The sequence below is a fragment of the Melitaea cinxia genome, chromosome 27, assembly GCF_905220565.1.
Source record: "Melitaea cinxia chromosome 27, ilMelCinx1.1, whole genome shotgun sequence".
Classification (NCBI taxonomy): domain Eukaryota; kingdom Metazoa; phylum Arthropoda; class Insecta; order Lepidoptera; family Nymphalidae; genus Melitaea; species Melitaea cinxia.
In genome coordinates this window covers 6,461,918-6,478,795 of record NC_059420.1, presented here as the reverse complement: position 1 = coordinate 6,478,795, position 16,878 = coordinate 6,461,918, and the positions used below count along the sequence as shown (strand labels likewise).

The following is a 16,878-nucleotide window of genomic DNA, read 5'->3' as shown; positions in this document are numbered from 1 at the left end:
AATACAATGAACAAGGGTTGTCACATTATTTACTAAGTAAGTCTAAAGTACATGCACGTGTTACTGGGTAGTTTTCCATCGAACAAATCAGTCCGTGAATTTTGCAACATTTTTATAGACTAACATTTTTTCATCCATTTTAGTCATGGGGCTGCCATAATCTGCTGGAGCTAACAACACGTTTGCCAATTTTCTTTCTCTTCGTCAGTGAGCTTGGTTTGTTCTCCAAGTGATTTTAAGTGAATTTTTTTTAATTTATTTAATATCGTTCATCGAGGGATCCCGAACCTCGTTTCTGCCTCCCGATTTGACATCCTGTTATTTTCTACCATGTCGACCGCTAAATCTAACATTTGTATTGAATAATTTCGATATGCCTATCCTAATATTCTTTTTGTCTTTCTTGTGTTTTTAGGCTTAGTATTGCTTGCTATATATTTGTATATGCATCCTGAGATAAATTTACCGTTGGTGCACATGGTTTTTTTTATATACGATCTTTAATGCATCCCTCCTTTTGACCAGTCAACACCTGGGTGTTATACAGACTCTATTATTTACTTTTCTTTATGAAAGCCCCTTACGGGTACTTTTTTTATTTTATTTGGGATTTCATTTTTATCGATGGTTCCAGCAATGCTCACACGTCGAAAGCCTACTCATATTGTAGCCATTTTGTCTGTAGAACATTTGTTAATGTCGAAGACAAACACTTTCAAACTTTCTACAGATCGCCTGCAAGTGGAATAAAACATTATCTGCGTCACTTTTTTATCGTTTTGTATGGATCTTGACTTTTTTAACCTGCATGGGACAGCTGGCCGTCACTGAGCCTAATTATGTTCGGAGGTTGTGTTTTAGTAATGTAAGGTCCTGACTCGTGTCTTATGGGGATCCGCTGCGAGTAACTTAGTCGCATCTTACAGCACCTGGTACTTGACTACTCGTACGGCACTATTCTATTCTGCCGCTTGCCTACGGCTGTTGCTATTCTAGTCTGCCGGAAACCACATGACATATATTATTATTATCTCATTATTATTTTTTTCACAACAATTTATTAGTTTTGTATTTGAACATGCTTGGCTAAACTCGTGTTACAGCGATATAAGATTCGATAAGTAGCTACTCTTATGTTTTGTGATTAAACTATGCTTAGCAACAATAAATAATTACACAAACCAACTATGATTTTTATCCTTGACTAGTTTTGTCTAGACGGCAACACCTGAGACGCAACACGGTATTTCTACCATTTTTAAGTTACGTACGTGGTTATTGCTCACAGCAATTTAAACGATCCGATTTCTTGAGAATTATTCCTACTCTTAATATTTTATTCTCGCCCGTAACCGAATTATTGGTTCTGAAATATAGTACTGGAATGATTATATCGTTTTAGACATTTGGAGTAAGTTTTTATTGTATTTTTTTTTTCAATTCATTGTCGTTTTGACAACCTAAAAACACATAGTTTGTTTAACAGTAGCAGCAAAACATCACTACAGTCTCGATCTGTGCTCTTGTAGTTTATTGTACATGCGAAATAATACAATGGTCACAGGCAGTTGTTCAACCTCACTTCTGAAATTGCTTTTTTCTTAACATTATCTGCATCACTAGTTTCTGCTGTTGTCTGGATGTTTGTGCAGTCAGTGCATTTAAACTTTATATCATCACTAGCTGACCTGGCGAACTTCGTATCACCTTATTTTTTTCTGAAATATAATAATAACATAATATATCAAAATAAAATATAGCCTATCTTTTAAGTTGGATCGAACTGCACATGGTGTGTGAATTTTATTATAATCGGTTAAGTGGTTTAGGAGTCTATTGAGGACAAACATTGTGACACGAGATTTATATATATTAAGATTTTTTTTTATAAATATCTCAATTATCTTTTAGAGATTCCTGGTAATAACAAACACAAAATATTCAATTCTGATCATTCGTCGTGCCCGAAGTTCATTTCATTTCTAAGTATTGAGTACAAAAGTATCGGTATCGAATAGTAATGTACTCGATACCACAAAGTATTGATACTGTTTTCGTGACCCTACACGTCGGTGGCGTTCGTTTAAAAAATAGTTTATTTGGCTCTTAAAAATGGATGACTTAATTGAAATTTTACGACAATATAATGTTATTTATAATATAAAACATAAATAATATACTTTGACGGTTCGCGGGAAAGAGGACATAAGGTGCCAATAAAACCACTAATTGCAAATTCATGCGACGTTTCGATCCTTTATTGGATCATCATCAAGCATCTAAAATATGTATAAATATTGAAGAATTAACTATTTAATAGTTATTACTTGTTGTGTTGACATCTTTTTCACAAAATTTCTTCTATTATCGTGTCTACAACAACAAATTATATATGAGATATAAACGAACACGCTGCATTGTAAAAGATCAAAATCTGCATACTACCAATGTACTAACTACTGATTGAAAACTACAATTATTGTAATCCAAGCCTTATCTCACATGCATTAGTATCAATACATCTTCTATATCTTTATTTATTAATATCAAATTACATCTTCTAATTAGTTTTAAATTTTATCTTTTGTTAACGGCCGAAAACACGTCACTCTTTACGAATGTCAAAACTGTCAAAACTATTAATGTCTGATTGAATACAAATGTAAATACTCATTAAAATGTTAAATGTTACCACTTACAATTTAAATTATTAATTTTCAAAATTTTATTTGTATTCAGGAAAATTCCATACAGTTAATTATATTTCAGATTTATACTTCTTTAAAATATCATTATACAAAATGCTCAAATTATTTGTGTCTGTTCTTTTATTCACTGTGTTATTTACTTTAATAAAAAACATTTCACTAATATTTATTTTAAGCCAATTTTCCTCGTTATCTAATATTCTTGTATTTTCAAAATTAAAGTTATGATGCTGGTCAAAATGATGGGATGCTAAAGCAGTCTTATTGTCTTTTGCGGCGTTAATGTTTTTACAATCGTTCTTATGTTGTTTGATTCTCGACACAAGAAATTGTTTAGTTTGTCCTATATAGCAACGGTTACACTCACATGAAATTTTATATATTACCCCACTTCGTTCTTCTTTTTTTAAAGGATCTTTTAATCGAATATATACACTGCTTATCTCCAATAAATTATAAAACGCTAATCTCTGCACGTGGATGGTTTGATTCAAAATTCAACAGTCTACCAGAACTTATCGGTTTGATGAACCAGTCAGTAATTAAATAACCTTCTCTTCTTTCTATCAATATATCAAGGAATGAAATGCGATTGTTTTGTTCCATTTCTAAAGTAAACTGTATGTCCTCATTAAAACTGTTAAACAAATTTAAAACGTTATCAACTTCATTATTTGGTACTGCTGCTATCGTGACATCTACATACAATTCAATAAACGGAACCTCAAATGGTAATGATTCTAAGATTTTATTAATTACATAATTCATAACAATATTTGCAATAACGAGGCTAGCGGGTTTGTAATAATATTTTGTATGTTCACAAAATATCGATTATTTTGACAATAATAGTATTAAACGTTATAAACCTAAACACGAAAGGAACGACCAAATTGTAATTCCAGTAAACGAAAAGCAGACGTTTATATAATAAAATCTCACAAACAATTTTACAATTGATGGGGCAGAGGACTTCCACAGTATTTTGCCGTCACAACGTGACATGGTTCATGGTTATTCTCATGGTTTTGCCTGATCTTACACAGGGACGGCTGAATAACAGAGTATGATGTGTCACCTACCTGCAGGAAATTATTGAACTCATTACTGTTATACATATACTATGTATTTGTGGAATGTGCCGTTCTTTATCACATTGTGGTAATTTAAGCGTTATCAGAGCCACGTCGCAACTTGTATAGTTTCGACTTTATCCCATAATCATACAACAATTCTTCTATCAGACGCCGTGGCTAGCATCGTCTCATCACTTGATAAACGGTTGCGAGCTAACTATGTAATGACAACTGTTGGCAGCGGTGAAACCAAACGTGTTTCTTGCAATTGTTCGGAATACGCTCTCGAATCTTCAGGTATGACGTTCATGTGTGTCAGTAATGTGTTTGCTACAATTAAAGACGATGGTGTGTGTGACGTCACAAAACATTATCGACATGATTTAGTACGGAGGTCGGCTGTAGAATACTTTTTGATGTCATAGACAAACGCTTTCAGACTTTCTACACATCGCCTGCAAATGAAAATAAAACATTATCTGCGTCACTGACTTCGATGACAATGTTTTTAATTATGCTAGTCGCCTGTTACCTATAACACAAGCATTAAGTTACTTACTTTAGGAACAGACCACCGTGTGTGTATTGTGTAGATATTATTTATTTATTTGAACAGGGTTGGAGTTTGACTTTGTAAACCTGCATCAGACAGCTGGCCTTCACTGATATTGTGGCGATAGACACGTTTCGAAGAAAAGAAGAAAATTATGTTCGGATGTTGTGTTTTAGTATAAGTCACATAAACATTCTCAATCATTTTTGCATACTCTCAAATTGAGACAAACAACATCTGAACCACTCTCATCTGTCTTTTCTCCCTATTTCTATTGTAACTCTCAATGTTACGTCAACATCCTGTAACCTAACAAAAACTCTGGTGTAGTGGTGCGTATAGGAGCGCCTCAACAGCAGCAGTCGCGGGTTTTATTCCCATTCGGAATGGATATGTGCACAGTAAAAAACGAAAAACGTTCTGAGCGTGTGCTAAAACATTATCTGCATCACTTCTTCTTGTTACTTTCATTTCCTTCTTTGTACTTCTTTAAGCAGCAAAGCAGATGCTTTTGAAATACTGTGAAGTATATTTCATTCATATTCCACGCATTGTTGATATTAACAAACAGGGAAAGAGATATAAAGTTACTCCGTAACTATTGTGTGTTGCTAGTTTCTACTTTCTGAGAAGTTTTTTTTTTTTGAGTTCTTAAATGATAAAATGAAATTGTTTTTAAAACAATTTATTTGTATTTGGTGTTATTATTGTTGTATTTGCAAATTTTAGTTGCATTCGTTTCATCCATTGTTTCTCATGAGTCATTTGTTAGCTGAAATAAAGAATTGTCACTCTCTTTAATTCTTTTACCAGTTGGTAATCGATTTAGATTTCTCAATACTGGTTGGAATAAGAACTTATGGTTAACAATTCAGCTTCTCGCTCTTTAAGCTTTTGAATATAAAGCGTTTGCCTTAGACTCGGTATCAATCAAAGCCAACCCACTTTGATAGTAGCTTGAAATGTCTTGCAAAGAAGTCTTGTAGAGCGAGGTACCAACACTTCCAGCATAGCGATGTAGAATCGTTCTTACTATCAACGAATAGTGCTTTAAAGAAATAATCCTCGCAGTTCATAGCGTAGCTGACTCGACGTGTGATCGAATAGTCGCTGAGAGATTCAAACTCCTATCATAATCAAACTATCTTCTAATCTCGTCACTACCAAAAATACAGACACAATGAAAACAATATCTGCATCACTTATATCCTGTACCTGCATTCCAACAAAGGTTGCAAGCTTTTTAACATGGCATTTTCTTCGTTTAACACAACTTGAATAAGCGTTCCGGCTTGCAATACCTCCGAAAACGGTATTATCTTGTGCTCTCAACAGTTTTTCATCAACACAGCTGTATCTTTTAGGTTGTCAACAAAGATACAAATAAAATCTAGTGGAAACTTGGAAGAATGAGTCAAATCCTGCAGCACTTAGTAAACAAAGCGAAAAAGAAGAATCTCCAGAGAAATTCCGGTGAAATTGGAAAATAAAAATAGCGATAAAATTCTGAAATCATATTTAAATAAGTTGGACAGTCTTTATGTTGAATAAGGTTTCCTTGTTTTACCTGACTTCCTGAATTATTATCTTCGACGTGTGTTAAAACACCATCTGCATCATCTCTCTTACTTTTGTTTCTCGTTCTTTGTACTACTTTTAGCCGCAAAGCAGATAGACGCTTTCGAATTACTGTGAAATATATTTCATTTATATTCCACCCTCATTCAAATATACCGATCAAATATGCCTTTCAAATATACCGTTGGTGCACAAAGTTTTTTTATATACGACCTTTAATGCATCCCTCCTTTTGACCAGTCAACACCTGGGTGCTATACAGACTCTATTATTTACTTTTCTTTATGAAAGCCCCTTACGGGTATTTTTTTTTTAATTTTTTTTTGGGATTTCATTTTTATCGATGGTTCCAGCAATGCTCACACGTCGAAAGCCTACTCACATTGTAGCCATTTTGTCTGTAGAACATTTGTTAATGTCGAAGACAAACACTTTCAAACTTTCTACACATCGCCTGCAAATGGAATAAAACATTATCTGCGTCACTTATTTTTCTTTTTGTATGGAGCTTGACTTTGTAAACCTGCATGAGACAGCTGGCCTTCACTGATATTGTGGTGATAGACGAGTTTCCAAGAAAAGAAGCCTAATTATGTTCGGAGGTTGTGTTTTAATAATGTAAGGCAACACAACACTTTATTAGTTTTGTAGTTGAACATGCTTGGCTAAACTCGTGTTACAATCCTGTTGCCTTCAGATCCGGGACCGTCCAATTAAAGCGGCTGAAGGCTCCCGCAGGGGTTTTGGTCGGTAGTGCACCTCCGAGTGCTGAAGCCGACATACGGTCTAGGAATGCCTACCCGGGCATCCTAGATATCACCTGTAAATTGGTTACCCTGCGATATCAAAAAAAGAAAACTCGTGTTACAGCGATATAAGATTCGATAAGTAGCTACTCTTATGTTTTGTGATTAAACTATGCTTAGCAACAATAAATAATTACACTAATAAAACTACACATACTTACTAAACTAAGCTCCCAACTATGATTTTTGTCGTTGACTAGTTTTGTCTAGACTGGCAACACCTGAGACGCAACACGGTATTCCTACCATTTTTAAGTTACGCCGTGGTTATTGCTCACAGCAATTTAAGCGATCCGATTTCTTGAGAATTATACCTACTCTTAATATTTTATTCTCGCCTGTAACCGATGTACTGGTTCTGAAATCAAGTACTGGAATGGTTATATCATTTTAGACATTTGGGGTAAGTTTTTATTGAATTTTTTCATTTATTATCGTTCCGACGACTGAAAATACATATTTTATTTAACAGTAGCAGCAAAACATCATTACGGTCTCGCTCTGTGCTCTTGTAGTTTATTGTACATGCGAAATAATACAATGGTCACAGGCACAGGAACAACTGTTCAATCTCACTTCTGAAATTGCTTTTTTCTAAACATTATCTGTATCACTGGCTTCTTCTGTTTTATTTTCTTCACTTTTTTTTGTTCTTTTTTCCAGATCGCTTGACTTTGTAAGCCTGCACTAGACAGCTGGCCTTCACTGATATTGTGTGGTAGAGACATTTTGAAGGAACGAAGAAACTTATGTTCGGAGGTTGTGTTTTAGTATAAGTCTCATCATAAACATTCTCAATCATTTCTGCATAATTTCTAATTGGGACAAACAACATCTGTACCATTCTCAACTGTCTTTTTTCCTACTTTTTACTGCAACATTTAATGTTGATTCAACATCCTGTAACCTAACAAAAACTTCTCAACCGCCTCAGCCTCACCTTAACGGCAGCAGTCGCGGGTTTCATTCCCATTCGGGATGTATATGTGCACAGTAAAAATAGCGTAAAACGAAAAACATTCTGAGACATTCTTAACTGAGAAAATTTCTGGGTGAGAGTGAGTGGAGGTGAGATGAACACGTACCTTGTAGCAGTCCCATCTGTAAGCGCTGGGTTGCAGCGAGGAGACCAGCAACATCAGCGTTTTGAAAATGAATTGCAGTGGGTGTCATCAAGAAAGTCCACAATGGCAGCGTTACTAACGACCATACTCCAAGGGGTGATAGAAAGGTCCCTGAAGAGGCAAAACTAGTACTCAGTATAGTGTACTTGGCAGTATAGGTCTGTGTAGGTACTCCTAATCAATATTAATATAATCCACTACACATTTTATACATCGTGTTGTTTTATATTCGAATATTAAAATACTTAAAAGAATACAACATAACTGCCTTCATATGTCAAGCTTTTAATGTAACGTCACGATTTTTGTCACAAGTTACGTGGTAACGTTGTATATTCACATTAGAAAATTGTTTAAGATGAAAAAAAACGGTTCACTTCATCTATTAAAGAATCATTTTAATTTAATTGAATGGATGTGTCAAACTATCAATTATTGTTTTCAAAGTGGAACGGAACATCATCTGCATCACTTTTTTCTATTTTTATTTTTTGCGTCAATGTTACTTATATACGAGTATGTAGGTACATGAAAGTAACTTTATGTCTCTCTCGACGTGTTGGCAACTTATATGATCGTATCGTAATCTACACAATCTATTTCACCCTACCTAATTTGTGTTTTAATTGTCCATCCTAATTATTATTATACTAATAGGATAAAATTATATCTACGCACTGGTTTACGATTAGGTTATATTTGTAACAAAAGTAAAATGTTCTCTACAATGTTGATAGTCTCCAATTGCTATTCTGTCTATCTCTATCTATCTATGGCCTTTAGATCTATTGTAGATGTTTCAAGCTGTGTAATCCATGTTTGTTTCACCGCTCTTGAGATTGCGATGGCAGAGTGTTCTCTTCACAGATTTCAACTGCCTTGCTTTGGTTTGACTTTATTGTCGTTTACTAAACGAAGCTCTCGCGACGATAACATAACTTAAACGCACACACTTATTCTAAAATTATTGCTAAATTTACAATTGACCTTCATTTATTACAAACTACGTACATTAGCAGAATGTTTTTGAGATCACTGTAGACTTCCCAACTAAGATTTCTGTCGTTGACTAGATTTGACTAGACTTAGGAAATACAGTATTCTAACCATTACTGCAGGCAACGAACGGGTGTGCGTAGTAGGCGCTACTTAATGCACCTCCAGTAATGCCCCTGTGCCCGTGTCGGACGGGGATGGATCCCGATCCTGTTAGACACGGCGCCGTCGGAATTGTTTAGAGGTGAGCTGGACAGTCCTCATTGAGGAGAAATCTGGCCTTTTCGCCGAGGCCATCCTGTCGCTGGAGAGATCCTGTTGCCTGCAGATCACTTCAGTATGTCCTGCAGTATGAACCACTTCATAAGTTACGCGGAAATTATAACAATAATGGAAGGGTGGATTATATAGATAAAGTTGTACAGGAAATGAATACACACTCGCTCATAAAAACGTTTGGTAGTTCAAACCATCATCATTTCATTCGCCAGACGTTTGCAGCTGCGTCGCATCGTTTTCATTGTATCTATAAATAACTGAGAAGGTCAAACTGCAGATTCTTCTTATTCAGGCAGTCCTTAAAACTTCCACAAACGTATGATGGTTTCTAACTCACATTGAAATCTTTTTTGCCTTGCTCTGTGTCATACATCAGTTTCCTATCGTTTACTTTTAATTGTGGAATATAATATTAATATTGAATTTAGAAACGAAAAGCCTATTAAATGGACACGTTATAAATTGTGTCACTTACAATTCCTTTTTCTTTTCAATGGTTTAGCGTCAGTTATGTTCTCACTGTTGAACTGCACTGGAACTGTTGGATGAAATCAACGTCATCGCCAACCTGCAGGAAATGTTTGAATCATTACAATAGAACAATTTTCTGTTAAGTTTTTTTTTAATAATTCCATTCTTATACCCAGCTGTAAACTTTGACTAACACTGTTATTTTGATAATACTATATTTTGAATACTAATATTATTTTTAAAACACAAGTCATAGACAATGTAACTCAGTAACTCTGATAATCTATTCAATACCCTCGATTAGTCCTCTGTGGGCTATCTCCAAAACAATCTATACATATATACAGTCTGTATCACATTTTTCGATTTATTATTGTTATGGAACAAAGAGTTCTATTTCATTTCTATTTGGTATTGACTCCGCTAAGATCCCAACATTATCTTTATCTTTCTCCAAGCAATATAATTAGCTCATTCAAACCATAGGTCGACTGATAACACTTTTATTATGTTTCAATTAAAACATTCATAAACAGGATATTTACCATGTTTTTAAACGGTTTTATTTAGCTCACCCCGTTTGTTTTATTTTTTATTTATTATTTATTCTTGGGTCAAATTTAGTAATTCAAATTTCACCCTCTTCCTGTCAACCGATTAATCTGAAATTTTGTATACACTTTGGATTTTGGTGACAATACAATTATGTTTATTCATTATCATTATAAATTCAAGATGGCCGCCGCTACAAAATGGCGGATAATTTATGTTTTATTAATCCCATCAATATGGGTATCAAATGAAAGGGCTCAACAAGCAGAATACAATATACTATAAAAAATTGAAATCCAAGATGGCGGCCGCTACAAAATGGCGGATAACGTAGGTTTTATCAATCCCATCAATATGGGTATCAAATGAAAGGGCTCAACAAGCAGAATACAATATACTATAAAAAATTGAAATACAAGATGGCGGCCGCTACAAAATGGCGGATAACGTAGGTTTTATCGATCCCATCAATATGGGTATCAAATGAAAGTGCTCAACCAGTATAATCAATGTACTATATAAAATTAAAATCCAAGATGGCGGCCTCTACAAAATGGCGGATAACTTAGGTTTTATCAATCCCATCAACATGGGTATCAAATGAAAGGTCTCAACAAGTAGAATACAATTTACTATGCAAAATTGAAATCTAAGCTGGCCGCCGCTACCAAATGTCTGATAACAATTTTTTATCAATCCCACCAATATGGGTATCAAATAAAAGGGCTTGACAAGAAGAATACAGTGCACTATACAACCTCAATATTTAAGATGGGCCTTGCAATAATGAAGCACTAAATGAATTAAACAGAATGCGAAATAAAAACTAAAAACTAGAAAATAAAAATAGGTAAAAAAACTTTTTAAGTTAAACGGTTTTATGTTAAACATACATTGCAATGTTTAAGATAAATGTACTAAAAACCAAAAAATAATAAAATAGATACAGTCGTGGGAATTATAAACATATGCATAGACTAGACTAAAATAAAACCGTGGGGCACGTCAATTGTCTACAAATTATCGACTTAATGTGCGATAGAAGAATCGTTTAATTCGTCGTTAAAATAGGCAGTTGGCCCGCAGACGGTGAGGAAATTACTTACTATTTTCTTGCTCATGGAAATTCCAATAGTTATACACTCCATGTAAATAAAAGAGATGTTTCAACTAGTTTATCGTTGGACATTCACACTGCTGGCTGGCGAGGAATCGTTTCACTGCTCGTAGTTTGTCTTTAATCGACAAAACATATGATAAAAGTACTACTCGCTCACCACTATGAAACCCTAAAACTCACTTATAATCGAGCCTGCTAGCTTGTTTCCACATTCTAGCCCTACTTATCACACGTCCATCGTTGTCGGTTGAACAACTGCCTAATTATAGTGTAACATTACAAAACAAACATTTTAATCAACGATTGTAGACAATTGACGTGCCCCACGGTTTTATTTTAGTCTAGTCTATGCATATGTTTATAATTCCCACGACTGTATCTATTTTATTATTTTTTGGTTTTTAGTACATTTATCTTAAACATTGCAATGTATGTTTAACATAAAACCGTTTAACTTAAAAAGTTTTTTTACCTATTTTTATTTATTTTCATTTTGCAGAACTCGATAATTAGGCAGGAACACGTTCACGAGAAAAAAATGTTTCAATTATTCCTTTCAACATATGTTTAGTATGAAACAAAGTACATTTTAGTCCATATCACGTCTGACACGACACTTTGTATGGCAAAGTCGCGTTCAATCAAACGCTCTACTACTCAAACTGAAATAGTCTAAGTCGGATTAAATATCATCTGCATCACTTAGATTTTGGTTTTTTTGTATGATACATCATTAAAAATGTAGTAAAATATGCTTGAAACTAAGAAGAAAATTAAGGTGTTCCTTCAGTTTACGATATTTGCGTTGATTGTTTTATTATATTTATATAATAGTCATTCTTTTGCAATTAATAATAAAAATGTACTTGTCTCATTGATGTAAGATATTATATTTTAATTACAAAGAGTAGACATCGCGATAGCGATCCTCTGTGTAACCATTCAGACAACTATTGCACGACTGGCTCGGGCTGTGTGGACAAGAGTAAAGCTGCTATGCGACATATACATACTCACGACAAATAAACTGAAATCCTATTAGTTTTCACTTTTAAGTAATTATCTTTTTTTTAGAAATGAAAGTTATATAATATTTCTCAAGTTGTTATTATCTATCTTTTAGTTCAACCGTGCGACATCAGACAGCTACTTGGGATGTGAATGCTCCTATAGAAGTGGAATGGGAATCCATCAAGGAGCTGCTCACCAAAACTGCTGGTAAAGTTTTCGGATATTGTAAGGTGAAATCATCAGACTGGTTTTTCGAAAACCTAGATCAGCTTCAGCCTTTAATTGACTCCAAGCGACAGGCTGCACTCAACTACCATTTTGATCCCTGTGAAGTCACACGCGCTGAACTCTGCACTGCAAAATCTTCCCTCCAGCGAACTTGCCGTCAGTTTGCCAACGCGTATTGGATGGACCTGTGCAGAAACATCCAGGATTGTGCGGATGCAGGAAACTTTCGCGGTGCTTACGCGGGGATTAGAATGGCTATCGGCCCTGTACAAAAGAAAACGGCTCCTTTGAAAGAGATCGACGGCTCTATTATAACCGACAGTAGTCGTCTGCTGGAAAGGTGGGCAGAACACTACACAGAGCTTTATTCTCAACCAGCCGAGATCAGCTACGTAGCAAGGGAACTTATTCTGACATTACCGGTTATGGCTGAGCTCGATAGCCTGCCTACCATTGGAGACCTTCATGCGGCCGTTCTGCAGCTCAAATGCAACAAGAGTCCCGGGGTAGATGGTATCCTCACAGAACTCCTAAAACTCAAGTGTGTGTTACCACTTCTGCATAACTTTCTGGGCAAATGCTGGGAGGAGGGGCGATTTCCTCGGGATATGCGAGATGCAAATATTGTTACATTGTATAAGGGGAAAGGTGACCGCGGCGATTGTAACTCTTACCGCGGCATATCTCTTCTTAGCATCGTTGGCAAACTATTTGCAAGGGTCATGTTGACTAAACTGCAAAGTCTTGCTGAACAGGTATACCCTGAGGCCCAGTGTGGCTTTCGCTCTGAACGGTCAACCACGGACATGATTTTTACCCTTCGGCAACTTCAAGAGAAGTGCCGAGAGCAGAACACGCCCCTGCTGATCGCATTTGTTGATTTAAACAAAGCTTTCGATACGGTGAGTAGGGAGGGGCTATACATCGCGCTTGAGAAAATAGGATGTCCCCCAAAACTGCTGAAGCTGGTGAAATCTCTTCACGATGACACGAAGGGTACCGTTATCTTTGATGGCCAAATGTCCGACGCTTTCGACATGCGAAGAGGGGTTCGCCAGGGCTGTGTGTTGGCACCCACTTTGTTCGGCATATTTTTCTCCTTGCTGCTGAAAGTTGCCTTCGGTGATGCACAACAGGGAGTTCACCTACACACAAGAGCGGATGGGAAATTGTTTGGTACCGCCCAGTTGAAATCTTCCCGTAAACGAGAGGATTTATATATCGATAGTCTGCTCTATGCCGACGACGCAGCCTTCGTGGCGAAAACTCCCGGGGAGCTTCAGACTTTGTTGGACAAGTTTGTATACGCATGTTCGCTGTTCTCCATGTCCATAAATGCAACGAAGACCGTAATTCTAGCGCAGGGCTACACCTACCAGCCTTCTATCTTGCTGGAAGGCGAACCCTTGAAAGTAGTCGACAAGTTCTGTTACTTGGGGTCAACTGTGTCGAACAATCTTTCCGTTGACGGAGAGATTGATATCCGCATCGGCAAAGCGGCCACGACGTTCGGCAGGCTGCGTACAAGAGTATGGAATAACAAACACCTTACCGCAAAGACTAAGATGATAGTCTATCAAACTTGCATATTAAGCATACTCTTATACGGAGCCGAAACCTGGACGTCGTACGCCAAACAAGAGCGAATACTTAACACTTTCCACATGCGCTGTCTTCGTAGCATACTTAACATCACGTGGAAGGACAGAGTAACAAATGAGAGAGTTTTGGGGATTGCACAGCTTCCTAGTGTTGTCGCTCTCCTCAAACAGAAACGCCTGAGATGGCTGGGACATGTACACCGAATGAGCAGTGCGCGTTTGCCCAGACAAACCTTATTGGGCCAAATTGCGTTTGCAAAGCGTAACGTGGGGCGACCTATGCTGCGTTTCAGGGATTGCGCTAAACGTGACATGGTTGCATTTAACATTGATCGCAACTCTTGGGAAGATCTAGCATCGAACCGCGATGAGTGGCGGAAGACCATCTTCACGGGTTGCAAAACCCACGATAGCACCTGGTTCGAAGACCTGGCTCAAAAGCGTGCCAAGAGACACAATCGCGAGGGGGCTCCTCCACCGATGAATCCCCAATATGTGTGTCCAAAGTGTGGACGAATGTGTCGTTCACGGATTGGCTTATTCAGCCACGAACGGCGTTGTCGCATAAATAACACAGACACTGATTAAATCATCTGTCAAGATGTTACAGGCCTTATGATGATGATGATATTATCTACATATTAAAACGTCATCTGCATCACTTTAGGTACGTTTTCTGTTCTTGTTAACTTCGATATAAAAAGAGGGCTTGTGTTGCTTCAAGTTTCAGTATATGAGGTACCAACACTTCCAGCATAGCGATGTAGATCGTTCTTACTATCAACGAATAGTGCTTTAAAGAAATAATCCTCGCAGTTCATAGCGCAGCTGACTCGACGTGTGATCAAATAGTTGCTGAGAGATTCAAACTCCTATAATAATAAAACTATCATCTTCTAATCTCGTCACTACCAAAAATACAGTCAACGAAAACAATATCTGCATCACTCGGCTTCAGTAGTACGTGTTGTTTACAAACGTCGAAAAAAGGTGATAACCTCCTGCGGCCCAGTTTAAAAGAAGGGACTTCCGAGGATGACCCAATGTCCTAATATTAGAACTAATTAATAAAGTACTGAACGCCCAGACCTAAAATTGTTTGTATCTGGTTAATCCCAATATTTACAGGCGTCATATTTTAGGGCCATTATAGTATTGATTTAAGCTTGTCTGACAAAAAGAAAAAATGCCAAAATCTTTTGTTCTTTATTTATCACATTGGGTTGTTACATTAACTTTAAAGCCAACTGAACAGTCTTAGAAATCTAATGAAAACTTAGTATTTAAACACTTAAAACTAGTATAGATCAACAAAATAAACGTTTAGCTGCATAGAAGTTGCAATAATTATTTTTCCTTCACAAAAATAACTCAATAATCACATTCAAAAAAGAAAAAAATGAAATTTAAATTAACTTAAGAATGTTATTTAGACCATTTATGTTTCATTATGAGCCTTCTTTTGCAAAAAAATATCAAAAACCCCACAGCGAATAGGAATCTAAACAAAAAATAAAAAAATTGCACAATAACAATACTGCTATTTAACATAATTAGTCTATTTTTATAACAGGAACTCAAAAATCGCATAAAAAACGCTCAATTTTACTAACAATATTTGTAACTATAATACTTGACAATCTTTTAGCGCTGTAAAAAATAAAATGTATGTCCCTGATGACCTAATACTTTGACAAATTAAACTATTAGGTACAAAACTTATTATCCCGTTCTTTTTTTCTATATCACGCGAATGCAAAACCTTATTATTATGAACGGGATGCAACACTATTAAAAAAAGCAATTTATATTATACCCGCCCGACGTACTAGTACTAGTACAAAAAAGTTATCATCAAAGACACATGTCGAAAATGTCGTCATTACGGTAAACTAACAATTGTCACGCATAATTCAACTCTTTATCTCTAAAACAATAAAAAAATACAGTAAGTATTAGATAAAGATTGTAAAGATATTTACAACTTAAAGTAACCTCTTCTCGTTACACGCGTCATTGCTACGACGTTTGGTGACAGAAGACCGAAGATACCCCTTCCCGGTCCCTTTATGGAGTGCTGCCATAATGCCTAATATATCCACAAACTAACCGATAGCGAGAACATGACATGGCGCGTAATTTAACCATGCCAGGGGTCGGTAAATATTTTGTTCTAGTATTATCACAGTGGGCCATTACTCCAAGTCTCTGTTTTCATACTTGGGCCTTCACTGCAAACTGATTTTGTCCTAGTATTATCACTTTGAACCCCAGGAGGATAAGCTTCTTACATGGCATTTTCTTCATTTAACACAACTTTAATATGCATTCAAGCTTGAAATTTCAGTACCCCCGAAGACGGTATTCTCTTGTGTTCTCTGCAACAGTTTTTCATCAACACAGTTGTTTCTTTTATGTTGTATACAAAGATGCAAATAAAACCTCATGGAAACTTGGAAAAATAAGTCAAATCCTGCAGCACGTAGTAAACAAAGCGAAAAAGAAAAAATTCCAGAGGAATTCCGGCGAAATTGGAAAATAAAAATTAGAAATAAAATTCTGAAATCATATTTAAGTGAGTTGGACAGACTTTATGTTGAATGGGGTATCCTTGTTCTACCTTCGAGTTCCTGAATTATTGTCTTCGACGTGTGTAAAAACATCATCTGCATCACTCCTTCGAGTATTTGTATTTTATTTTTCTTTTTACTTCTTTTAGCAGCAAATCAGATGCTTTCGAAATACTGTGAAATATATTTCATTTTTATTCCACCC

At 36.1% G+C, this 16,878-nt stretch overlaps 2 long non-coding RNA genes across 2 annotated transcripts; one reads left to right on the top strand and one right to left on the bottom strand.

Annotated features, from left to right (window-relative positions):
- The first annotated feature begins 254 nt into the window (after positions 1-254).
- LOC123667112 lies at positions 255-14,446 on the top strand. Its single transcript, XR_006745394.1, has 3 exons — positions 255-267; positions 4,915-4,923; positions 14,316-14,446. It is a non-coding gene; the product is annotated as an uncharacterized LOC123667112 (long non-coding RNA).
- On the bottom strand, positions 2,742-16,427 carry LOC123667111. Its single transcript, XR_006745393.1, has 3 exons — positions 16,416-16,427; positions 14,991-14,996; positions 2,742-2,847 (listed from the first exon to the last, which is right to left on the bottom strand). It is a non-coding gene; the product is annotated as an uncharacterized LOC123667111 (long non-coding RNA).
- Positions 16,428-16,878: the final 451 nt, after the last annotated feature.